Below are 18,467 nucleotides of genomic sequence, written 5' to 3' on the forward strand. Positions count from 1 at the left end.
AGTCTAATGATTAAAGAGATTTTAAATCTCTATATGTGATTTAAGAGCTTTATTATTTTTTTTTTATTGAATTTTTCGTAACAATTAAGTCATGTGTGTTTTTCTAGTTGTGTGGTGTAGTTTTTTTTGTCAACGTGTGATGTGTTCATTTATGTATTGTATTGTAATTTAAGTTTTTTTTGTAATTTTATTTATTTTAATAAAAGTATTTTAGATTTGTTGTATTTGTTATTTGATTTTACAAAAATAATTTTGAATACATTAAAAATAAATTATTCAAAAATTTTATTAATTTTTTAATTAATTTAGTTTCAAATTATTAATTATTATAAATATCCTATATATTAAATGAGAATGTAGTTTAATAAAAAAAATCTGATTTGTATTAATTTATTTGGGTAAAAAAACAAGGAGAGAGAATGCCCCTTGTCACGTCAATGATTACGTTTAATCCACATAAAATGTGACATGGCAAGGCGCTTGCTCGGCTGAATATCATTGGTTCACAATTTATGACGTGTATTGTTTCTGCAATTTTCGCTGTATAAAAATAATTAAAAACCAAAGAAACTAAAAACGAGACGCGGTTCTTATAACCAACCCGAGTCAATTTATTGTATTTCAAAAACATCCTATGGCCCAAGACTGAATACATGCCCAACTATCCATTTTTTTTTAAAATATAATTTTTTTAAATCTTTTCCGCGTAAAAAAGGAATTAATTTTAAAAAATATCCATTTTTTTGAAAATTATGATTTTAACAACTTTTCTGCGTAAAAAAGAATTAATTTTAAAATGAAAAATTACATTAACTATTAGCAAGATTTATCAGAATTAATGTAACAGAATATACAGAAACGTTAATATTTCCATAAGAATCAATCATTTAGTTTCCATTTCAATACCTAGACGTTACATTTGGCAATTCAATCAATTTCAAAATATTGATTCTCAAAGATTTCCGCAACCATACCTTCTTCTACGCACATTCCGAATATTCATATTCTTCCTTTCATTCTATTTTTTGAAATAATTACAATCCCGCCAAACAGCTATTTTAAAATTTTCTTGTTAACTTCTTCTCCATATATATACAAGCGATCCAAAACCCTAACACTCTACCATTCTCATTCAAAAAATGGCTTTAGTACGCATACGTACAGCTGCTATAGTTACTTTTAAAAAATTGATCAGTCTAGTGAAATTCAAAAAGTTAGGGCTAATATATTTTCTCAATGGAAAGTGAAGAACAGAAAGTCCGGCTTTATAATAGAAATGGTCTGGTTGACGAAGAGGTGTGTACGCTCTTATGTATTCAATTTTTTGTTATTTTATCAATATATAGATTATATACTAATATTATTTAATTGTATTTCACAGGGCACTAAGATTCACGCCACAGTTGATGAAGAGTTGATTGGAAAACATAAGGACATTCTTATTGAAGGAAAATCACTTTCTATTAATTTCTTTATCATTAAAGAATACTATGGTGATTTTAGGACTACTCCATTACCATACAAGATCGCTTTGTGTAGAACCACACATGCGAATGAGATTACTGATTTCCCATCAAACTTGCCAGACATATATTTGACTGATTTCAATTCAATTTCGGACGACAAGTTAGACAAAAATGTCCTCATCGGTATGTTTAACTCGAGATTTTGATAAATCTATTATATTGTACCAATTTGTGAATGACTATACAAATATGTTGTCTTAAAGATATCCTTGGACAAATTCTCACGGTGGGGAGTATGGAAGTTATCAAAAGTAAAAAAAAAAGTGAGATCAGCGAGAAATTAATGATAACACTCCGAGATACCAAGTAAGTAGTTATGATACCATACAAAATATTAAGAAAATGTTTTAAGGATGCAACTCTAAGATGTTTTCTGCTCAAGAGATGTTCAACTGAAATGTACATTATGGGGACAATATGCAAAAGCAACTATTGAGTACACTGACAAACATATGGATGTTATTGTTGTTTGTGTAATGCGATTTGTTTCTATAAAAGAGTACAAAGTGAGATCAAAATATCATATATTCATATGTACACAGTTTTTGAAATTGGTATTGCATTTATTTGTTAATTATTCTTATTTTTGTTTTTCGATTGGAGGTGAACTATCAATATCAAACACTTTCAACTCCACGAAAATTTCGTTTGATCCTGACATCAAGATCGTGAAAACTTCAAAAAAAAGTATGTTATGACACAATTTTAATTACATTTTAACAGTATTATATTTATATAATTAATTTGTTTGTTTTTTAGGTTGCCAAAAAACAATCAAATGATTGTGCATGCTGAACAGAGTTATTCAACCTATTGAGGTGGTGCGATTGACTACCGTGAAGAATTTTTAGATGTGAAGAATAGGAGGCAGACGATAGCTGGAATTCGTGATACAAAAGTGGTATGATCTATATTTTACTAATGTTAAAAGTATATTTACATTTCAATCTATACATATTAATGGTTTTATTATAGGCCGGCAAGATTGTAACTTGGGTAACTATCAAAGACGTTGACACTTCAAAGCTGTGGTATTATTGGGCTTGCAAACATTGCAACATCAAATTTTTAGAGCATGACATTATGTCTGATGAAGAAGATTACGTTAAGAGGATTCCTCTTTTTTAATTGCAAAAATTGTGGAGATATTTATTCGTATGATACTGTCGTTGCAAGGTAATACATTGATTTGTCACATAACATTAAATGTTAATTCTTTAAATATCAAATAACTCACTTTTTTGTTTCCTTACAAAACTATGTAGTTATTATATTGTATTATTTGTAACTAATGAATCAGATGTTGATGTCCGATTTCTAATGTTTGATGTCACTGCCAAAGACTGTTAGGTCATTCGGCTGAGTCTATAATGAAAAAAACTGACGAGGCTATTTCTTAAATCTTTATATACAATATGAATTATTTACATGTCCTGAAATTATATTAATCCATATAATATAATGATGCGCAGGATTTACTAAGAGGGTTCCCTGATGGCTTGACTAAGCTCCTAACAATGAGGATGCTTTTCAAAATAACAGTTTCAGAAGAACATACAGAAAGTCAGTCTCCGTATGTAGTTGAGCTATGGTCTCAAGATGTCGACATTATGACTGAGTGTGATTCTCGAGCAGAGGTAATATTTATAAAATTTCACCGACTTCTCAAAATCGCTAATTGGATAGTTAATTTAAACTAAGTCGTCAACAATGTTTTATATTTCAGCAACCGTTGATGCTTACAAGTTCTAATCCTCTGGTTCTTCACTCACTCCTTCATCTAAAAAGCAAATGAAGAGTTCCAAATGTTTTGATGAAGGTGAAAAATCTGTTAACAAAAAGCGATCTAAGCAAGAAATCCCGATGAAGTTATAAAGACTTACATTTTGGTTGATTGATTATTGCTTTTGATCTTTATAAATAATTCAAAACAGTGGATCTCGTTTGAACTCTATTCGTTACTATTTTTGTTTGTCTTCTTTTTTGCATATTTACAATTCATTATGGAACTTCAATGTTGCCCTAGATTTCATTGTTTAATTTAATTTTTGTTAGACTTTTTTGTCATTTTCAAATTTCTTTACAACCAACTGTCATAAATATGGAACCTAAATTTCCATTAAGACGACTATACAAACATAACCGTTTTACTCCATCATGATGGTGGGCCTAGGGTTGCTTGTCTTTTTGCAATCTTATTGGTCCGAAGTTTAAAATTTATAAAACCCTAGTGTCTGCAAGTGCACAGATGTACGTTGTAGGATTTAGGGTGTCGATCCACATGAAAGATGTATAATCTGCAAGAAAACCAAACTGGGAGAGTAAGCAAAGTCATAAACTCATTGGGGGCGGGGGTTTGGGGTTTTTGGTTAAAACTAAACCTAATCTAATATTTACGGGAAGTAAAATGCAATGCAAATGAGTTGCTAAAATAATATCTCAAGGGTGTTCGACTCAAACTATAGACTCTAGACACATAGTGGGCGACTTAGACTTCTCCGGTTTACTCTAATCGATGTCAAAGCATTTTCAATTAGCTTCCGGGCGATTTAGACTTCTCCGGTTTACTCTAATCAATGTCAAAGAATTTTCAATTAGCTTCCGGGCGATTTATCCTTATCTATTTTTTGGGATCTGCATGAACTGGAATAGACATGTGTATGATTAAGCAACTCTCGCCATCTTAATCAACTAATTACTCAAATCTGACAATAAAATTTCACTCTCATCCTAGGAATAAGATCATGCATTAACTATTGAATTAGGTTTCTCACATCTTCTCTATATGTAGCTCTCGACTCCTGTAGCGATTATGTTCTTCTGAAGCGAGGTATGGATGATCTAATACAGAACTCTCGTGGCTCTGATCGATCCTAGTCTCAGAGAATAGGTCATAAATCTACTCTCATGCAATATGAACAACTTAGAAGAGATGAGATCTAGAATATGGTTTAGAAACTTATAAATCATAATCGAACATGTATGCCTATCGATGACTCTTTAGAAACTTGACTCTCTGGGAGAAATCTACATGATGCAAGGAATGATAAAAGACATGAAAGAATGCATACGATGAAACAGAAAAGTTAGTTAGATAAAAAGGAGAAAGAACAATGGATCCAGGGAAGAATTCCCTTCTCCATCGCCTGACCCTAGAAAAACAAAGTTCGGTGGCTCAAAATCTCATTACAGGAGAACACACCCGTTTAGGACTACTAAAAAATGTATTTATAGGTTCTAAGGTCTTCCAGGTCTCATTTAGGGATTCTCTGAAGAGGAATGGCAAAATGGGCTTTGATGTTGGGCCTTGTCGCTCGGAAATGGTCCACCGGGGGTGAAAGTCTTCCAGGGCAGGTAAAACACTTGTTTTCCGCGGGTGAGAGTCTTCCGGAACTGGTGAATTTTGTCCACTTTTTCTCCATGTATCTTTTGATTGCACTGTTGGATCTTCCTGATGTAAAGTGTTATGGAAAACTGGTTGTCTCCTCTTGAATGTCTCCAAAGTTTGGCTGGATCAGACGGTGAGAAAGTTTTCATTTTAGGCTGAACTTCTGATGGTCTGACTCTGAGCTAAAAATGTGGATTTCTTCCATTTTGCCATCTTTTTCCCTAAGTTTCCTGAAATGAGCCTTGAAACTACAAATATAGAGAAAACATAATAAAAGCTCCTAAAACTGATTAAAACCTTTGAAAAGCATTTGAAATCAATGGTGAAAATGGGTACAAATATGGTGTTATCAACTTCCCTAGACTTAGACTTTGTTTGTCCTCAAACAAAACAAGATCCAATCTGGAAAAATATCATCAACTTAAATCGCAGGGAACTCAAAAATATCAGAAACCATACTTCTAAACCTTAATTATGAACAATGCATCAATCAGATCAAGTCTAGAAAATTCTCACAAAAATACAAACATAACTTATCTGTTAATCTGTCATGCGAAAATCCACACACTTAGAACAAACTTCCAGTCAACTAGCTCTTAACATTCATTAAAGGTTTCAGTGATTCTCATCAAAAGGAAATTAAACAAGGCATTTAAGGCTAGGTATAAAAAGGCTTTTTAGAAGTGAGGCTTGATGTGTTTAGGGTTACCTTTTTTCTGTAGAGACAGGATATTATGCAAAACAGCAAGAGAGGATGGATCTGTTGATACCCACAGCTTCCAGTCACATTCTCCTTGCTTCAAGATTTCGGATCTCCTTTATTCAGGTTCTCTTTATAACTCCCCAGACTTGGATTTTTGTCCTGGTTGTGAATCCATAACTCCTTAAGTGAATACCTATTGCCTTTGCTCAAATGATTTCGGCTTCTAAGACTCTTTAGACTCTTGATTTTTATCTTTTTGTTTTTTTTTTCTGGGAAAGGGGAAACCACCTTTTGACTTAGAGTCTTAGGGAGCACGAAAATTACCTTTAAGAATGAGCTTTCTAAAGCATCATGAGGCTTCCTGAGGTTGCATGGTACACTTCCTTCCTGGTTTCATTCAGTCATTCTCTTGAGTGACTGAAAACTATGTTGTTCCTCCCTCTCCGGCGTTTTTACACATATTTGTCGACATAAACTTGAGAGAGAGTGCATGAGGTTTGAACATGAAGGTTTGGGTTAAGGGTAAGGTACCAGCTAAAGATGAACTGGCCATCTAGGATAACAAAGACTGGTAACAATAAGGTAAAGATGTCCTAGATGTATATCATGATGCCATCTTAAAACCATTGATGAGAAAATTAGATGTCAAGATTAAGTTCACTTAAAATGAGCTAGTATATCCTGTCAGAAAAGATCTCCATGGATAGAAGTCCTCTGATGGGATTTCGTAGTGCAAGTACTCTAGCTACCGCCTAGTCTAGTACTAAACCTTGAAAGAGCTTTTTATGAACTGATGGTGTAGAAGTAGACAGGTTGGTTATCTTCATCGATTTTGTCATTATTCCCTCAAAATGTATTTGACCTTTGAAAATACCTTTTGAAACTCAAAAGACTTTTGAAAAGTTTTAAGAAATCCGAAAAAAATGAAAAATTTTAAAGAAAAATGCAGATGCAAGGCCTCATGCAAGAAAAGGTGGTCACTAAGGGATGAAATCCTCCCCCAGACTTAAATCACACCTCCCCTAGTCTGAAATAAATCAGGCAAGGATGAGAAATAGAATATGTAAAAATTTAAAAGATGAAGGGAAAAAAACTTACCTGGTGTTGGTGATGGGTTGTGAGGTGGTTGCGGAGGTGGTAGGATATTGAATGATGGATGGTGGTTGATATGGAGTGGTGCTTGATCAAATGGAGATTGATTTGAATCAAGGTAGAGGTGGAAGTCGCCAAGGGTGGCCGGGTTGATGCTGGCCGCGGGCCAAGTCTTCATGGCCGCGGCAAAACTTCTTCTGGCCGCGGCTGAAGGCTCCTCGGCCACGGTCAGCTCCTTTTTTCTTTTTTTTTATACATACTAAGGCCTGTAATAGAATAAAAACAAAACTTCAATAGAAAAATAAAATTAAACAAAAATAAATAAGTATCTAAATGGGTTGCCTCTCATCAAGCGCTTTGGTCCTTAGCTAGACTTTGCAAAGAAAAAGACTAAGTTCAAATAAGATCTTGTCCAAAGACAAGTCTTTTTTGAAAGCCTTCTATTTTCTCTAGCAGGTTCTTTTGGTTCGAATGCTTGTGCTTTATGCCTTCCTCCTTTGATCTTAAGTGGTGTAGCTTCATAGAAGATGTCCTTGTCGATATTTGCAAAAGAAACTCTCTGGTTAGGCCAATCCATGATGACTCCAGCAGTTGCTAAGAAAGGCCATCCAAGGATAACTGGATATGAGTCATCTTTGGTTTTCACTATGTAGAGATCGACATGTGCTAGGCAATCTCCGATCCTTAGAGGAATATGTCGGGCTATCCCTCTTGGGATTGCACTTGAATCATCTGCTAAGCTAATCGTTGTCCTGGTACTTGAAATGTGCTTAATGCCAAGTCTCAAAGCAGTAGCTTTGGACATTATGTTAATGCAAGCTCTAGAATCACAAAGAATATTGAGGAATTTTTCACCTCTAATGTCACAAGAGATAACAAATTGACTTCTGTCTTGAACTTTGTGCAGAGTTCGAATTGGTCTACCTTCTTGGGCGTGTTTGAATAAGTCCTTCATCTCTTGGATAGAATCTTTGCTATCACAGAAGAAGTGGCCGATCATGTAGTCTCTACATGCTTTGGCAAACGAAATTCCTTTGGACAGAGTCTGAACTACTTGATTGAAGTCTTCAAGTGCTTATTTGCTGATGTTGTTTGTGTAGTCACTGGCTTCTTGGGGATCTTTGAGATGGATCCTATAAACAGCTGCATCAAGTGATGATCTAGGAAAATATAGATACCTGGCTCTTCTGAAATAGATAGAGTTGTTCTCCTTAGTCTCCTTGCTGTATCTGAAGAAAACTTGAAGGCAGCCTTGCTTCCAGATGTCATCGAATCCGAGATAGGTATGGATGATCTGATACAACACTCTCGTGGCTCTGACCGATCCTAGGCTCAGAGAATAGGTCATGAATCTACTCTCATGCAATATGAACAACTTAGAAGAGATGAGATCCAGAATATGGTTTAGAACTATAGAGATCCTAATCGATATGTGTACCTATCAAAATCTTCAAACAACTTGACTTTCTAGGACTAATCTACATGATGCAATGAATGATGAAAGACATAGAAGAATGCAAAAGAATGAAACAGAAAAGTCAATAAGATAAAAAGGAGAAAGAACAATGGATCTGGGGAAGAATCCCCATCTCCATCGCCTAATCCAAGAAAAACAAACTTTGGTGGCTCAAAATCTCATTACATGAGCACACACCCGTTTAGGGCTACTAAGAAATGTATTTATAGGTCCTAAGGTCTTCCAGGTCTCATTTAGGGATTCTCTGAAGAGGAATGGCGAAATGGGCTTTGATGTTGGGCCTTGTGGCTCGTCCTAAGGTCCACCGGGGGTGAGAGTCTTCCATGGCAGGTAAAACATGTGTTTCCCGCGAGTGAGAGTCTTCCGAGAGTGGTGAACTGGGTTAAATTGTTCTCCATGTATCCTTTGATTGCACCGTTCCATCTCTGTGATGTAAAGTGCTATGGAAATCTGGTTGTCTCCTCTTGACTGTCTCCAAATTTGAGGTAGATCAGACAGTGAGAAAGTCTTCATCTGTGGCTGAACTTCTGACGGTCTAACTCTGAGCTGAAAAAGTGAATTTCTTCTATTTTACCATCATTTTCCCTAAGTTTCTTGAAAAGAGCCTTGAAACTACAAATACATGGAAATCATAATAAAAGTTCCTAAAACTGATTAAAACCTTTAAGCATATGAAATCAATGGTGAAAATGGGTCAAAATCAGGTGTTATCAACTCCCTCAGACTTAAGACTTTGTTTGTCCTCAAACAAAACAATATCCAATCTGGAAAAATATCATTCAACATAAATGAGAGGGAACTCAAAAATATCAGCAACCATAATTATAGACCTTAATTATGGACAATGCATCAATCAGATCAAGAATAAAGTCTTATGTGATGTCTTACCTATAGAGACTGGTCATATCTTGCTTGGAAGACCATGACAATTCGATAGACATGTAACACAGGATGGTTTCACCAACCGTCACTCTTTTGTGTGAAAAGCCAGAAGATTGTGCTGGTTCCAATGACGCCCCATGAGGTATTTCAAGACCAAATGAGACTGAAAAACAAAGAAAAGCAATCTGTGAGTCACTCCCTAAACATTAATCACCCAAAATAAAAAGACAGCCTGAGAAAAACCAAGAAAAAGACCTTTAAGAGCCAACCCGTGAGACATTCCAACTTCTTTGTGAGAGCTGGACAGATTGAAAGGGCCTTGTTTTCCAAACAACCACTTCTTTTATTTGTTTTTAAATAGACTCTCAAGAGTCTAACTGATCTTTCACTTGTGCTGCCGAGTGAGTTGACTTCTCTTTTGCAGGATTTAGAAGATGTAATTCTTAAAGAGAATTCAAAAGAACTACCACCCATAAGAGGCATTGAGCATCAAATCAACTTTTTTCCAGGTGCTTCACTACCAAACCGACCTACATACAGAACTAATCCTATGGAGACAAAGGAGTTGCAGCGGCAAGTGAGTGAGTTGATGGAAAAAAGCTATATTCGCGAGAGTACGAGTCCTTGTTCTATGCATGTTCTACTCGTGCCAAAGAAGAATGGAAGCTGGAACATGTGTGTTGACTGCAGATCCATCAACAACATCACTGTAAAGTATCACCACCATATTCCTAGACTTTATGATATGTTTCATGAGTTTCATGGATCTAGTGTCTTTTCTAAGATAGATCTTAAAAGTGGGTATCTGATAACACCGGATTTTGACCATTTTTATGGATCGCTTTAATATCTTTTACAGGTGTTTTTACTCTATTTTCAAAGGTTTTCAAAGGATTTCTATGTTTCCGTATTTTAAAAGACTTTTCAGGTAATTTGGGATAAAGAGGCACAAAATGGAACAAAAAGACTCTTTTGGATAAATGCAGACCGTCAGAACTCTCATGGAGAGACGAAGACCTTCTCACCGTCTGATCACCCTCAAAATTGGACAACTTATAGAATAATCAACCAGCTTTCAAATGCACTTGGTTTGGAGACATTCCAACGGTTGGATCTCAAGATATTCCATTAGCCCCGGAGCCACTCGAAGTCAGCCAACAAGTCACGCGACTGCGGTGATCAACCTATTTCCCGCGGTCAGAAGCTTCCCGACCGCGGCCAACCAGCCAATCCCCGCGGTCACAACACTCCCGACCGCGGCAATCAATCTCCGAATTAAAGCCCATGTATCTGAAGCCCAAAGTCATTCTCAGCCTCAATTCTGGAACCCTAGAGACCATGGAGTATTGGAGACTATAAATACATGTCATTTAGGTCGTTTTTAGGGAGAGCAATACACACTTTACAGAAACCCTTTTCCTTTAGCCGTTTTTATGAGATTTTTGTAGAAGATTGTTCAAGTCCGAGTTCTTCAATAGAGAAGCTTTCTTTATCTCTTTTCTTTACTGTTTTTCATTACTTTTATTAAAACCGATGATGATGTCGACCTCAGCCATGTCTGAGTAGATCCCGAGTTGGGCTTAGGGTTCCCGAAAGGGGCTCTCATAATCGATTATGACATCTAGGTTTATAGATCTGGGATTTCGACTTGTTCTCTGTTTATTCTTGTTCTTATTGCAGGTATGCTTGATTGATCACCTAGTATCTGATCTAGATAGTTAGTGTTGCCAAAGTTTTCATTAAGTATCAGCCCTAGAATGAAACAGACGATTTTTCCGTAGGAGTGGAAACCTACCTGCGGCGAGATCGTGAGTATTGACGAGTCTTGTGTAGCTCTTGCGTTCTCTCCCTTCCAGGGCCAGAGTGGAAACCTACTGGTCAGGGTTGCGAGAAACAGTTGGTTATGATCACGACAGTGACGTAGTCATACCACCGTACTCTAGCTCTAGAACCCATATATCGATATCTGTCAATCCCAATCTATTTACCCTAGTGTTAAAACCGATTATGATCCCTTAAAGTTCCCAAAAGCTCAGCGTTTTTAGCCATAGTTTACAACTCCATCGATTTTTATTGCTTTCTTAGACCTGCATTTCAGTTCCCTTAGTTTGATATTTTACTTGCTTAATTTACCTTTCATGCGATATTTCACTTGCCTTATTAGTCTTTCATTCGATATTTTGCTTATTCTAATTGCATTTCATTCGATTTTCTTATTTGCTTTTTAGGATAGATTTATTTGTTTTCTTTGTTTTTAGTTTAATTCGCAAAACAAACAACCAACCTTTAAAACCAATTTAGTCTAGACATAAAGTTAAAAACCGTAGAAGAATACCAGGTACACAAATCTCTGTGGATTCGATCCCTGAATACTACAACTGATTAGCTGTGCACTTGTGGCTTTCATTTGTTTTGTTAAGGGTAAAACTTGTTCCCTCACGCAGTTGATACGACAATCAAGTTTTTGGCGCCGTTGCCAGGGATTTGTTTCACTGCCTTTTGCTATTTTTCTTGGTTTAACTTCTGTTCTAGACACCTGATCTCTAGTTCTTTCTTACAGTTTTGCTGAATTATCTTTCCCTTCTTTTGTTTTTCTCTGAATTGCATGAATACCAGGCACAGACCTGTAGAAAACATTCTAATTCTAGACGAGATAGACGGACACGAAAGAGAACTTCGAAGACTTAGACGAACGCAAGGAATGGCCAACGACGACCAGCCTGGAGATCCTATTAATCGAAATTTAAATATGGACCAAGACGGGTCCAAACATGGAGAAAATGAAGAGAATGATCACAGAGGAGGTGATCATGCTCGACAAGATGGAGAGGAGGATGAGGTTCCTCCAAGAAACCACCAGAACCGAGAGAGAGAAGGACGTGAAGACCTTGATCCACCCATCAATGCAGCCGATGGTGACCACCCAGCAATGCAGCCAAATGAACGCATTCACCGCCCCATTCCGCCAGAAAATCAACACCGAAGACAAGCCAGGAACCATCGCATAGCTGATTTTGATGCACCTACTCAAAACTTTCAGAACCGATCTGCAATTCAAGTTCCATTTCCGAACCGGAATGAGTTTGAAGTCAAGCCTCAGATCATCTCATTGGTGAAACAAACCAGTTCCATGGAGTTCCTTCTGAGCATCCAATGGACCATATCGAGCTCTGAAGAAATTTGCAGCATGATGAGAACAAACCAAGTTCCACCAGACTATTTAAAGTGTAAGTTGTTCCCTTTTTCATTAGCAGATAAAGCTCACCGTTGGTTGAAATCTTTGCCTCCAGGATCGATTACCAATTGGGAAGAATGCAGAAATGCTTTCCTGAACCACTTCTACACTAAGTCAAGGTCGAATCAGTTGAGAACAAAGATCTCAAACTTTCAACAAGGGCCAACTGAATCTTTCTATGAAGCCTGGGAGCGTTTTAAGGAGTATGAACGTGACTGCCCTCACCATGGATTTCATGGATCAAGCCTGCTGAGCACATTTTACCGAGGTTTGCAACCAAAATACAAACTTTCACTTGATACAGCTAGAAATGGAGATTTTGGACAAAAGACGATAATCCAAGGAAGAGCCCTCATCGAAAATTTAGCTCAAGCCAATAGCAATGATTGTCCTGAATACGATCGATCAATGAAGCAAGCCGGAACAGACAACAAGGAGATAACCGAGTTGAAGAACATGGTGAGCCAGCTTCTGAAGAGCAACAATCGCCCAATCCATGCTTGTGAGACCAACAATGGCGCAGAAGATGAAGGACCCAGTGATATCGATCACATTAATCAAGCCTTCCAAGAAGAAGATGTGAACTACGTAGGAGCACTGGTGCCATACCAAAATCGCTCCAACAATAGCTTCAACAACAACTTCCGGAATGCAAATTACAAACAATCTCTCTTACCGTAATCCAAATGTGGAGAATCCTCAAGACCAGTACTACCCACCTCAGCAAAAATCCTTCCAAAACAAGTTTCAAGGTGGAAACGTTGGATGAATAGTACCATATCAACCGCGACAGCCATATAACTACCAAGGTACGGGTTTTAACAATCAATTTGTACAACAGCAGGGAGTCACGACGAACCAGCTAGCTTCACAAATCGGTAGACTTGAACAGTCTATCCAATAGCTCATTATGACGAACGAAAAGGCATCTAAAGACGTGAACGTGAAAGTGGACTGAATGTACAATGATCTGAAGGGTAAGTTTGAATCTTTATCTTCGCACGTAAAAAAGTTAGATGTGCAAGTCGCCCAAACAGCTGACTCTATGAAGAGGCAAAGTGGAGTTCTTCCAAGAAGAGTTGAAGATAACCCTAAGAAGTTTTGCAACGCCATAACCACATTGCCCGAAGAAGAGGCCAGAACCGACGAGAAGAAAGAAGAAACCCCAATCTTTGTCCCACTGTACAAGGATATCGATCCCAAGCAACCACCGTTTAAGATACCTGAACGATCACCGTTTCAAAGGCTTACGAAAGCCGATGATCCAGGACGTTTTGTTTTCCAATGTTTCATTTCAGGAATCAAGTTTACAGACTGCTTGTGCGATTCCGGAGCCAATGTCAATATCATGTCTAAGACATTTGCCGAAAAATTGGGCATAAAAACCTTAAGGACATCGACGGTTAAGGTTATCTTTGGAGATTCATCTCAAAAAGATACTGAAGGGGCAATTCATGATCTACAAGTTCTAGTGGGAGATAATATTGTTCCAGCAGATTTCCAAGTCCTGCAGATGGATAAAGACAAGGAGAGGCCACTCATTTTCGGGAGACCATTCCTAGCTACAGTAGGAGCAGTAATCGATCACGCAAACCGGCATGCTGTTTTCCTCAATGTGGATCGAAAAAGGTATTATCCGACTATCTTAGATGAATTTCCAAGCAAAGGAAACAGGCCAAAAGAGAAAGAAAAGGAGAAGCCGGAAGCTTTTGCAAAGATCAAGATCATCATTCCACCAGATGCAACGGAAACTAGTGAGGACCAAATCCAGGAGCTGATTGAAAACACAAAAAGGGTTTTAAACAATATTAAAGTCCGAAAGAAGAGTAAAGGAAAGAAGACGGCTCCTCAAGGAGAAGGAGTAAAACCTCCAGCGACCGGATGCGATAAAGGCACATCGGGTGGAGTGACATTCAAATCAGCCTGATTCCTCATGCTTACGTCGAGCTAAACGACTTAAAACAAAAGCGCTTAATGGGAGGCAACCCATTTAGGTACTTTTTCTTTTAGTTTTCTTTTCCTTTTTACAATTTATACTTTCTTTTTCCTTTTAAGTTTTAGGTATTTTATAAAACAAAAACACACAAAAAAAAAAAAAAGAAAACTAAGAAAACCAAGAAGAAAAAGGTAGGTTTTTAGCTGCTCGGCCCGGCAAAGACGAGAAGGTTGGACAAAGGCCGCAGGAGGAAGAGCCGCGGTCGCGACTGACCGACCCGCAGCCAAGGGAGCATCGACCGCGGCACCGTGAATGTGACCGCGGCCGAGCACTCGACAACCGCGGTCGCGCGTCTCCTGACCGCGGCCTTTGGTCGTTGAGGTGATTCCGCGGATTTCTGCCGCTTTTCGGTGTTGCCTGGTGTTTGCCTGGTGATTCCCGGTGTTGCCTGGTGTTTTCCCGGTGTTCCCTGGTGATTCCCGGTGTTTGCCTGGTGATTCCCGGTGTTGCCTGGTGTTTACCTGGTGTTACCTGGTGATTCCCGGTGATTCCCGGTGCTTCCCGAAATGTTCCCGGTAAAACCCGAAAAGATCCTCCGTAAGTTTTAAACTTTTCTAATGTGCAAACAAGAAAGGTAAGTTCCCGTAAACTTAAAAATTTCTAGAAATTTTCCGTTTTTGCTACAAAAATGCCTTTTAAAGAAAAGAAACAAACTTTTTGGATCAAAACTCCTTCTTCTCTTCTCTTCCAAAAGATTTGGAGATTTAGGAGATAGAACACATTTTTCAATTCTTAAGCTTTTTAAAAGATTTTTGGCTCAAACCTCACTCTTTTTCAAAGCTGTTTCCAATTCTGCAATCAAATCTCTCTTTCCAGCAAGGTATGAACCTCAAACTCGCCATTTTTAATTAATTTCAGAACTTAGGGTTTTCTTAAAAAGCCCAAATCTCTGTTTATTGATGGTGGAAATAGCTTAAGAATGATAGATTATCCATTTAGATTATCTAAAAATCGATTTTAGCACCTAGCTTAAGAGGAATTGAGATTTTTGAAATTTGGATTCTACATGCTTCATAAAAATCGAATTTGGAACAGCAAAATTGATGAGTTTGATTAAGCCTTGTGTGATTAGTGATTAGTATTGGGTAATCTTTAGAATTTACATATAAATTGCTCATAAAAACCGATTTTTAGAAGATTTCTATGTTGAGAACATCAAAAATCCGAATCTGGTCATGAACTACTTGATTTCTCTGATTTAAAATCGATTTTGTTTGCTCATGGTTTTAATTAATCTCTTTATGCTAGTATTAGTATAACAGGTCTTAATGTGTTAAAATCAGCATCCAAATTCACTCTTTTTCCAAGAACTATTTCGTTTTGCAGAAAAATGGACCAAAACAGATCCCGAAGGAGCCGTCGCACTGGTGGCAGCTCCGAGGACATTCTCGATGATGCTACTCTAGGAGAGTACATGCTGAACCAAGCCAGACCGAAAAGGATAAACTATGTGATGAGATTGCTCCAACACTCAAGAGAAACACGAGCAGCTCCCGAGCCACCACAGATTCGATAAATTGGGAGGGAGACAAACCCGAGAGTGGACTATGCAAGACGTTTCAAGAAGCTGAAAATCAAACCCACGCCTTGCCTAGATTATCATACACTCGAGATGCTTGGAATCAGAGAGGATGTGATCTGGTACATCAATGCACTTAAGCTGAGACCCTACATGGAGCTGAACCTTCCGACTTATCCTGAGCTAGTCCATGAATTCTTAGCGACTATTACACTACACCACACGAAGAGGAGGAACCCCAGAGCATCAGATGGCATCTTGTCATTCTCTATCCGCGGACAGCCTTACTCTCTCACCATTTCTGAGGTTTGTGAAGCTCTTAAGCTTCCATACACTGATGGCATTTACCTTGAAGATGAAACCTGATCTTAACCTGTGGAGAGAGATGGGTCATGGAGTCTATGATAGTGGGAGATCGAAGTCAGCCCTTCTTACTCAACCAGCAGTGAGAGTTGTGCACAAACTATTAGCACACACGATCTTCTCTAGAGAAAACATGGGAGGTGTTTTGAAGACTGAGCTCATTACACATCAGATTCCGTTTATGGACGACCCACGACTTGCTTGCTTTGCCTGGATCATAGCGCAGAATAATTGTAAAGGTGAAGCATGATCTACATGGTTGCGAGGACGCTACTCCAGCTTTCGGGAGTGCTATTACAGCGATACTACAGGCTGTAGGATTCGATTTCTCATCTGATGAGCCACTTCCCGATGTCTGGTATGATCTACTTTATCTCTCTCGCGATCACACTATCTCTCGTGCCGCTTTCGATCCACACAGGTTTGGTTACAAGTATTGCACTGGCACTGAGGAGCACCAAGTCAGCCTGCCTTCAGCATCTATCCCGATATTGTGCAACGGAGGACGCCCTCGATGGACTCCGGAACCTGATGATTTTCTGCCATCTGTACCTCGTCTACCATTCACCGTTGGCCAATATATAGTGGCCAAGGCGAAGCGTGATGCAGCTGCGGCCCGTGCTCATTTTCAGCCATCTATTTCGACCGGCCACACCTCATCATCTACATCATCACACACTCATTCCGATCTGGAGCGCAGAGTTGAGAGACAGGGACGACGCTTTGAGTGCGTTGTCAGCTTCCTACAGGAGCAGCACCAGTTCGCAGACGACACATCGGAGGATGAGTGATTGATCAGCACTTCACTACCATCACGGTTCTATCATCATTTTCTTTTCTTTTATCTTATTTTATTTCGCTTTTATTCACCATTTTCTCACCAACTCTTTCACACTGGGGACAGTGTGATTTAAGTCTGGGGGAGGATGTCTATCCGTACTAATCATTTTCTTGCTTTGGTTTTTAAATTCCAAGTACTTTTTAAATTTTAATATGTTACCTATTGGACATTAAGTATTTTTCAGGAATGTTTGACGCAAAACTATGATGATTTAGACCTGCACGCTTCTACACTATGCATGATAGCTCATTTGTGGTTAGCACTAGACTAGGCGGTAGCTAGAGTACTTGCACTACGAACTCCCACCAGAGGACTTCTATTCATGGAGATTCTTTCTGACAAGATATACTAGCTCATTTTATTTTGACTTAATATTGATATCTAATTTTCTCATCATTGATTTTAGGCAGGCATCGACATACACATCTAGGACGTCTTTTACCCTCACTTTACCACTCTTTGTCGTCCTAGATGACCAGTTTATCTTTATCTGGTACCATACCCTAAACCCGAAATCCTTGTTTTCAATCCTCATGCATTCTCTCTTTAGTTTATATCAGCAGACATGTGCAAAAACGTTGGAGAGAAGAGGAGCGACACAGTTTTCAGTCACTCAAAAAGGAAACCGAATGGAATTGGGAAGGAAGAGTATCAGAAACATCATGAAGCTTTACAAGACAGATATTGACTGGTAATTTCGTGCTCTCTAAGACTCTATATCTAAAGGTGTTCCCTTTTTTAAAATAAAAAATAAAAAAAAATAACGTGAAAAGAGAAAGGGAAACAAAAAGCCCAATGAGTCTTAGATTGTCAAAATTTGTGGAGCAATAAGCAAGCACTATTCGTTTAAGGAGCTATGATTTTGAAAGATTTACAAAAATCTAAGTCTGGGGGAGTTAGGAAAAAACCTGAGGAAGAAGACCAGGAATCTAAGGCAAGAAGAAAGTGACTGAAAACTGTGGATACCAACAGCTTCACTCTCTCTTGCGGTTTTGCATAATATCCTGCATCTTCCAGATCTTCAGGTAACCCGTAAACACTTTAAGCCTTACCCCTAGAATAACCTTTTTTTTTTACACCTAGCCTAGATTGCCTTGCCTAGACTTTCTTTGATGAGAACCACTGAGATTTTTAATGAATGTTAAGAGCTAGTTGACTGGAAGTTAGATCCTAGTGCATATATTTTTGCATGACGGATTAACGGACTAGTTATGCCTGTATTGCTAGTGAGAATTTTCTAGGCTATTCCCGATTGATGCATACGAATTGATATCGGTCTAGAAGTTTGGTCTCTGAGATTTTGTTTAGTTCCTGCGTTTTCAAACCTCTCACCGAGGTTTAGCCTTTGTTTTGTTTGAGGACAAACAAAAGACTAAGTCTGGGGGAGTTGATAACACCGGATTTTGACCATTTTTATGGATCGCTTTAATATCTTTTACAGGTGT

The 18,467-nt window shown here is 38.1% G+C and overlaps 1 non-coding gene across 1 annotated transcript; it reads right to left on the bottom strand.

Moving 5' to 3' along the window:
• Positions 1–12,430: 12,430 nt before the first annotated feature.
• LOC112088679 lies at positions 12,431–12,536 on the bottom strand. The gene has a single exon (XR_002900624.1). It is a non-coding gene; the product is annotated as a small nucleolar RNA R71 (small nucleolar RNA).
• Between the last annotated feature and the right edge of the window lie 5,931 nt (positions 12,537–18,467).

Source organism: Eutrema salsugineum, unplaced genomic scaffold (genome assembly GCF_000478725.1).
Source record: "Eutrema salsugineum unplaced genomic scaffold, Eutsalg1_0 scaffold_14, whole genome shotgun sequence".
NCBI classification, from domain to species: Eukaryota; Viridiplantae; Streptophyta; class Magnoliopsida; order Brassicales; family Brassicaceae; genus Eutrema; species Eutrema salsugineum.